We start from the raw sequence: 6,550 nt of genomic DNA, 5'->3' as shown, positions 1-6,550 counted from the left end.
AAAAATCTTTTAGAACACAAGCTATTTCTATTTAGTTTTCAAAAATTGAGCGGGGCATGGGCTCCCACTCAGCACTATGTAGGTCCGCGCCTATTTGAGAACCGTCTCCCGTTAAAAAAAACATCCTACCTTTTGCAAGATATTCTGTTTCTCAGCACTCTTCACCTCATGCTCAAGCTGTTGATCACATATGCGCACGGTGCTCATGTACATTTTCCTCGTCATGCCACGGCTGTAAGGTATATCTTATGTTCATATACGGTAATGTCTAATTTTATAACAAAAAGCTTTCATAGCTCAGTTGGTTAGAGCACCCGTTTAGTAAGCGGGAGGTCTTGAGTTCAACTCTCAATGAAAGCAATGTTTTTATCCGGCGTACATTTTTTTTTCTCTCCAAAACATGTCTGCAAACAAGACCTAAACACTCGAGCACATCGTAACCAGTTGCGAAGGCAGACGAGAACTTGGTTCCGCCGCACAGCTAGCCACCGGAGCTCTGCAATGATGGAGCACCGGAAAGAAAGGCACCCGTCTAAATAACTGGACGGCGCGGAGCTCATCGGAGCCAGCCCTGTAGCCCACCCATACAGAACGCGGGGTCGTCGTCAGTCACTGAGCGCCAGGCAACGAGCGGACCGGCATTTTCCCGAAATAATTGCAGAGGTATTGGGTCCGGCCGGCACTAACTGAAAGAGGGGGAGCGTGAGCCTCTGACCGGATGCCTCGACGCTCGCTCCACAGCCGTGGCCATCATTGCAGGCAGGGAAAGAGGTGCGCCCATCCACAAGAACTGGAAATCGATGGCCGTGCGCGCCGTCGGACGAGCACTGGTAGTGGCACAGAGCTCAGCTAAGCCGTGATGTTGCGTATCCACTGTATAATTAAAGATGGTTTTCCTTTTTCTGAATGATGGTGATTTCAGGCTTTCAGCCGTCCCCATGATAGCTCGAACACAAGGAAATAATTGCTCATCATGCTCCCTCTAGTCGTTGTGGTGGTTTTTACTAGAAAAGCGGCCTGTTGAGAAGCGCCAAGAATTTTGCAGGCTTCAAGGATTTTACAATCGCACAAGGTAATAAAAGAAGAGAAAGCGGAGATTATCGCCATATAAGAGGAAATTGCAACATATACTTATACCAAACACGACGATTTGATGTGTACTCTCTGCTGTTGTAGCATATCTGCTGACACCAAAGGATCAACAGGTAGCCTCTAGTCTGGTAGCTGTAAAACTTAGGGTGCAAATCTGGCCCCGTTTCGCACAATGCCAGATCCGGTCCACATCATCTTATCAACAGACCAACCAAACATATTCAGTAACTGCAACAAACAACGCACAAATCGAACCACATTCCCCAATCAAGCGCGCATTCTGAAAAAGAAAAGAAAAACGAACTACCTTATCATGGCCTTAAGCGACAGCAGACAGCACACGAATGAACAATTTCAGGGTACCAAACCTTGACTCCTGTGCAGAAGAGCATTCCAAGAATTCAACCACAGGTACCATTCAAGCAAACTGGAGGTTGTAAAAAACAGCAGTGAGCATGATCTCACAAGGTATGGACTTCAGAATCAACCACGCTGTGGGTCTGTGGCCACTCAAGAACCCACAGAAGAATTACCTCAAAATACACCCACCTTTCAGTCCCCTACTGTTGTTTTCTAGTCTCTGACTGAAATCACCAAAAACTTGAGAGAAAAAAGAAGTTAAAAGGTTCCAAACATTGGAGAATTCGCAAAGATCCTCCGCACAACAAATTGCACTCTAGGAAAATAACATCGCAAAATTCATCAAGAACACACCGAGCGGCCGGCGCCAAGAATGCCGTAGATCCGTGCGATACGCCGTCGAACGTATACGCGGATAAGTATGCTCCCGAGACCCTAACCTTCTCTGCACCTCTCGTCGCCAGTGGTAGGAAACTAGGGATAGTGATGAATGCATGCCTGGCTCCACCCTGTCTGCCGTTGGTGGTGGCGGTGGCGCCGCCCTCCCGCGCCTACATTGGACGAGATGCCCTCGTAGGGGACGCCATGGAAGCGCGAGGGGGAGGAGGGACAGTATGGTTGTCTGAGATGTCGTTCGCCGTCGCCGCGCTCGCCATTGCGAAGCGGCGAGCGGAGGCGAGGACAGGGAGACGGAAACGAAGAAAACGTTCCTTTGCTTTATTGTCCATGGCCATGGGCGAGGGCGAGGGAGGCATGTGACCGTGTGTATGGCTGTTTGCGTGTGTGATGCCAGTCGCTCAGGACGTGCAGACTTGGTCTATGGACCGATAGCGTACGCTGTGTAACTGCGTACTCCCTCCGTTCTTGAAAGAGCGTACTTTTAATTTTGTTTGAGGATTAAACTATCTTAAAATTTAACCGAATCTGTGCAAAAATATATCAATGTTTGTGAAACAAAATAGGTATATGATGAAAATATATTTTATCATGAATTTAATGTTACTCCCTCCGTTCGAAAATACTTGTCATCAAAATGGATAAAAGGGGATGTATCTAGACGTATTTTAGTTCTAGATACATCTCTTTCTATTTGTTTTGATGACAAATATTTTTGGACGGAGAGAGTACTATTTTAATGGCATAAATATTGATGTATTATCATATAAATACGGTCAAAAATAAAAAATTTGAATTTTTAATAAAATTAAAAGTACACTCTTTTCAAGAACGGAGGGAGTAGTACTTAGGCTGTGTTCGGCAATACTTTGCTCCTTCGCTAGGGAGCGGAGCAGGCGGAGCACCCATCTGGTCGCTCGCCAAAATTGCACTGACTGCCGCTCCGCTCCGCAGCGGAGTTACGAAGCAGAGAGATTCCGAACAGCCTCTTAATTTATAAGAGCAATTTGCACTCAGAGTGTCGTAAGAGCATCTCCAATGGAGAAATCCTCCCCGGACGAACAACAAAGTAACAAAACAGGACAGAAAGAAATAAAAAGTCTATCCAAACGATCCCCCAAACCCAATCTATATGTGAGAAGAAAATGAACTTGTCCGAACAACCCGCCACATCGGACACGGTCCACTCGACCACTTTTTCTTATCCCCCCCCCTCCCCCTCTCGCACGAATGCGTGTGTCCGGATAATTTGGAGGCTATTTGCACGGACAAATGGGGGTTCAATGTGAACAAGCCCATACACTATGGACGTGTCCGCGAACATGTGGAGGCGTGGGGGGTTAGCCCAGCCCGGTTGAAGATTGTCTAAGAAACGATCTTTGATTTTGAATGACTTGCTTAGAAGAAATTGAGCAATATGTGTTAAAAAAAATTGAGCAATATAACAAAATTGCACCAACCTTTAGGATAAGAAAAGCAGTAGCTTGTCTTTCCTTTTGAGAATATAAATAGTGTTAGCAACACCAAATAAATAGTAGCCTATGCTTTTTAGGGGAAATAGCGTCGTGTTTTTTTTTGTGGGGAAAATAGTGCCTTGTGGGAAGTTGTGAACTATGTGCAGGATCTTTTGGATCATGTGACAGAGCTCATGGGCCCTATTTGAGGAGAGAGGGGACGGATGGGCTGTTTGTGTGCCCTAGGGTTTCTGTTTGTGGGACTGCACAATGGATATTCTCCCTTCCATGACCTTGTCTTTATGTGTGTTTTGATCTTAAGATTTAACCCGGAGCGTTTGGTCTTACGTTTACCAGCCGGAAAGCTAGGTATAAGCATAGTTAATATGTAGCAACCCCTAAAAAATATATTTACCAATCAATACATGTGCAAACCATGAAAACGTTATGGAGAACTTTTGAAGGTATGTTGCACAAAATACATCACGTTTATGGAAGTCACTACTAAAAAAGCTTGACCATCATATTTGCTTATAAATTTCAACACTCCACAAACCTGCCTTGGAATGACTGGATTTTACACCACTCCCCTCTCCACATTGGCCACGGCAAAAATAGCTCCTTCCTTACTACTCCCTTCGTCCCATAATATAAGAGCGTTTGTGACACCACACTAGTAGATTCCTTTTGTTTTTTTTAGAAACATCTAAATAGTATTTCAATTTCTTTTTCACACACTCAGTAGGAGCGGATGTTTAGATTTCTATGGAACTAAGGCATAGGAATTTATTCCATAGAAATTTAGGTGGCACCATTGTTTTGATCCAAAGGTAAAGGATTGAAATTGTACGAAAAACCTCACCCGCAAAAAGAAAAATCTTAGGGAAAACCTGACAAACACTTGCAATGCAAAAATGCTCGAGTTGATTAGACGATCTTTTTTTTTGAAATTAAGATTAGACGATCTTCGCAAGGAAAAAGAAGTTGATGATATGGAGCTCCACCGCCACGGTCCTCAAGCCCTGAACCATCATGAATGCTACTGCCTCGACGAGCGGTGACTAAACCGAGCGAGCGACTGTGGAACCGGCCGGAGCAGCGGTCGCGCAACACGATGCAAAGCAGTCACAGAGGCGCAGAGGCCGGCCAAGAACGGATCTGCAGTGCACCCACCGCCACAGGGACATTGATTTTGGCCATTTGCTTGCTCCCCGCACGCAGGCGCCAAAGCCACGAGGGAGGCCCATTGAATTCACGGCTCCCTCTCCCGATGATCCCCGTCTCACGCAAAACCTTACCAGACGCGAGCAGAGCTGGGCAGAGAGCATCCTTGGGCAGAGCACACGGCCTTGAATGATCTGTACGTACGTAGGTACGCCGTACGCGCGCGGTGCTGCTGGGGTGTATACCAGCGCCTGGGAAGAAAAATAAACACGGCCTGCCGTGCCGTTTCCGGTTTCGGGCGCGGGCGCGGCAGATTGAGTGGATCCATGCTCTGCGGCGTGATGTTGACCCGACCATGACACTAGTAATGCCTCGAGTTTTGCCTCGGCGCGCGGGGCACGTACGTACAGTACAGTAGGTCGTGAGGCAGTGTGCCGGCCGTACTACTGGGCCTCGTCCCCTCGCGGTCGCAGCCTGAGCCTGCACCGTGCTCGTGCTGTGCATTGCCCGGCATCTGCGTTTTCACAGGACCAATGAATGCTGGAAATGCGTTCGCGCTGTCCACTCGCCCGGCTTCCACTTCTTCGGCTATGGGATCCATGGATGACCGGGAATCGGCTGGATAATGCCATTCCATGAGAGGACATTTCCTTATAGGCGCTGGCCAGCGAAGCGAACCGATACTGCATGGCGCATGTACAAAAAGTATGCCGGAGTTGTTGCTGACGCTCCTATGTATTCCCTCGTTTCCGGGTTCTAGGGCATGTCTCATTTTCCCCCACTTTGGTAATCCTTACTTTCATTCACCTTCATCACGTGTTTAGATTTTGAGCGCATTAAAAAGAAATTAACCAGTACATCAACCTGTGGCAAGGATCAAATCTCATGTTTGATACTTTGGTGTCTTATAAAAACATAACATTCTTTCAATAGGAGGTGAAGTTTCTGTCAGTGGTGAGGAGCATGTGGTAACTTCATCAATCTACAAACCCACCGGCCCAGTCTCTTATAGGTGCTCATAGGGGTAGAGTGTGTATACGTTCATTCATAAGAGTGAGTGTATGCATGTGTTTGCAAACATCTGCCCCTGTAATGTGTTTCTAAAAAGATGCATTTACTAGTCATGCATGTATGTAGTTAATGCAGATTAAAGCACTCACAAACATGAATTTTTTGAGAAAAACAAGCACACCAATTGGACAATTTTGTAACCTAGAAAATTTGTTCCTCCACTCACTAGCTGCCTTGTTGGAATATTTCTCAATTGGGCGCTCTAAATCGAAAGGAAGGGAGTGTGTTTGGTTTAGTACCAAATAGAATTAAATGTCAAGATTTCATTACAATTGGATGGGTCAATTCTGTTTTCGTGTTTGGTTGAACTGGGAATTTGTAGTGGTTCGGAGACGGATATGAAGGATGCTGACCCTCGCCTCCTCCAGTCCCTGCCACTTGTCGCCACCAACGCCGCTCACCCGCTTCAGTAGTCATCGTCGCTAGCAGGTGCTTTGGTTGCCTAGCTCTAGTTCAAGCCGTTATCAACGCCTGCCGGTGGGAGATGAGGGAGATTCACTGATGCAACTGAGCGGGAGAGAGGAGTGGAGGTTGGGCGTCGATCGGGTTGGCGGGTGAGATGTGGGTTTACATAATGAGAGGAGTCTTTTTTCTTTTCTTTAATCGATCGGGAACCAGGTGGTTCCATCGATTTTGAGGAACGATCAAATTCAGCCGAGGGGTATATTTTTGTGGAACCCATGCATTCAAGTCTTTTTTGCGAGAAAACTTCCGATCTATTCATCTTCAATCATGATAGTACAACGAACACCAGAAATAAGGAAAATTACATCTAGATCCCTAGACCACCTAGCGATGACTACAAGCACTGAAGCGAGCCAAAGGCGCGCCGCTGTCATCGCCCCTCCTCGTTGGAGCCGGGCAAAACTTGTTGTAGTTGACAGTCGGGAAGTCGTCATGCTAAGGACCCATAGGACTAGTGCAGCAGAATAGCAACCGTCGCGATGAAGAGTAGCATAGATCAGAAGGATCCAACCTGAAGACACACGAACATAGATGAACTACGACCAGAT

The 6,550-nt window shown here is 46.6% G+C and overlaps 1 non-coding gene across 1 annotated transcript; it reads left to right on the top strand.

The window, feature by feature from the left end:
- Positions 1-286: 286 nt before the first annotated feature.
- TRNAT-AGU (transfer RNA threonine (anticodon AGU)) lies at positions 287-360 on the top strand. Its single transcript has one exon. It is a non-coding gene; the product is annotated as a tRNA-Thr (tRNA).
- The last annotated feature ends 6,190 nt before the right edge of the window (positions 361-6,550 follow it).

Source organism: Aegilops tauschii, chromosome 4, assembly GCF_002575655.3.
Source record: "Aegilops tauschii subsp. strangulata cultivar AL8/78 chromosome 4, Aet v6.0, whole genome shotgun sequence".
Taxonomy (NCBI): domain Eukaryota; kingdom Viridiplantae; phylum Streptophyta; class Magnoliopsida; order Poales; family Poaceae; genus Aegilops; species Aegilops tauschii.
The sequence above is the reverse complement of the archived record's forward strand: the minus strand, read 5'-3'. Positions and strand labels throughout refer to the sequence as shown.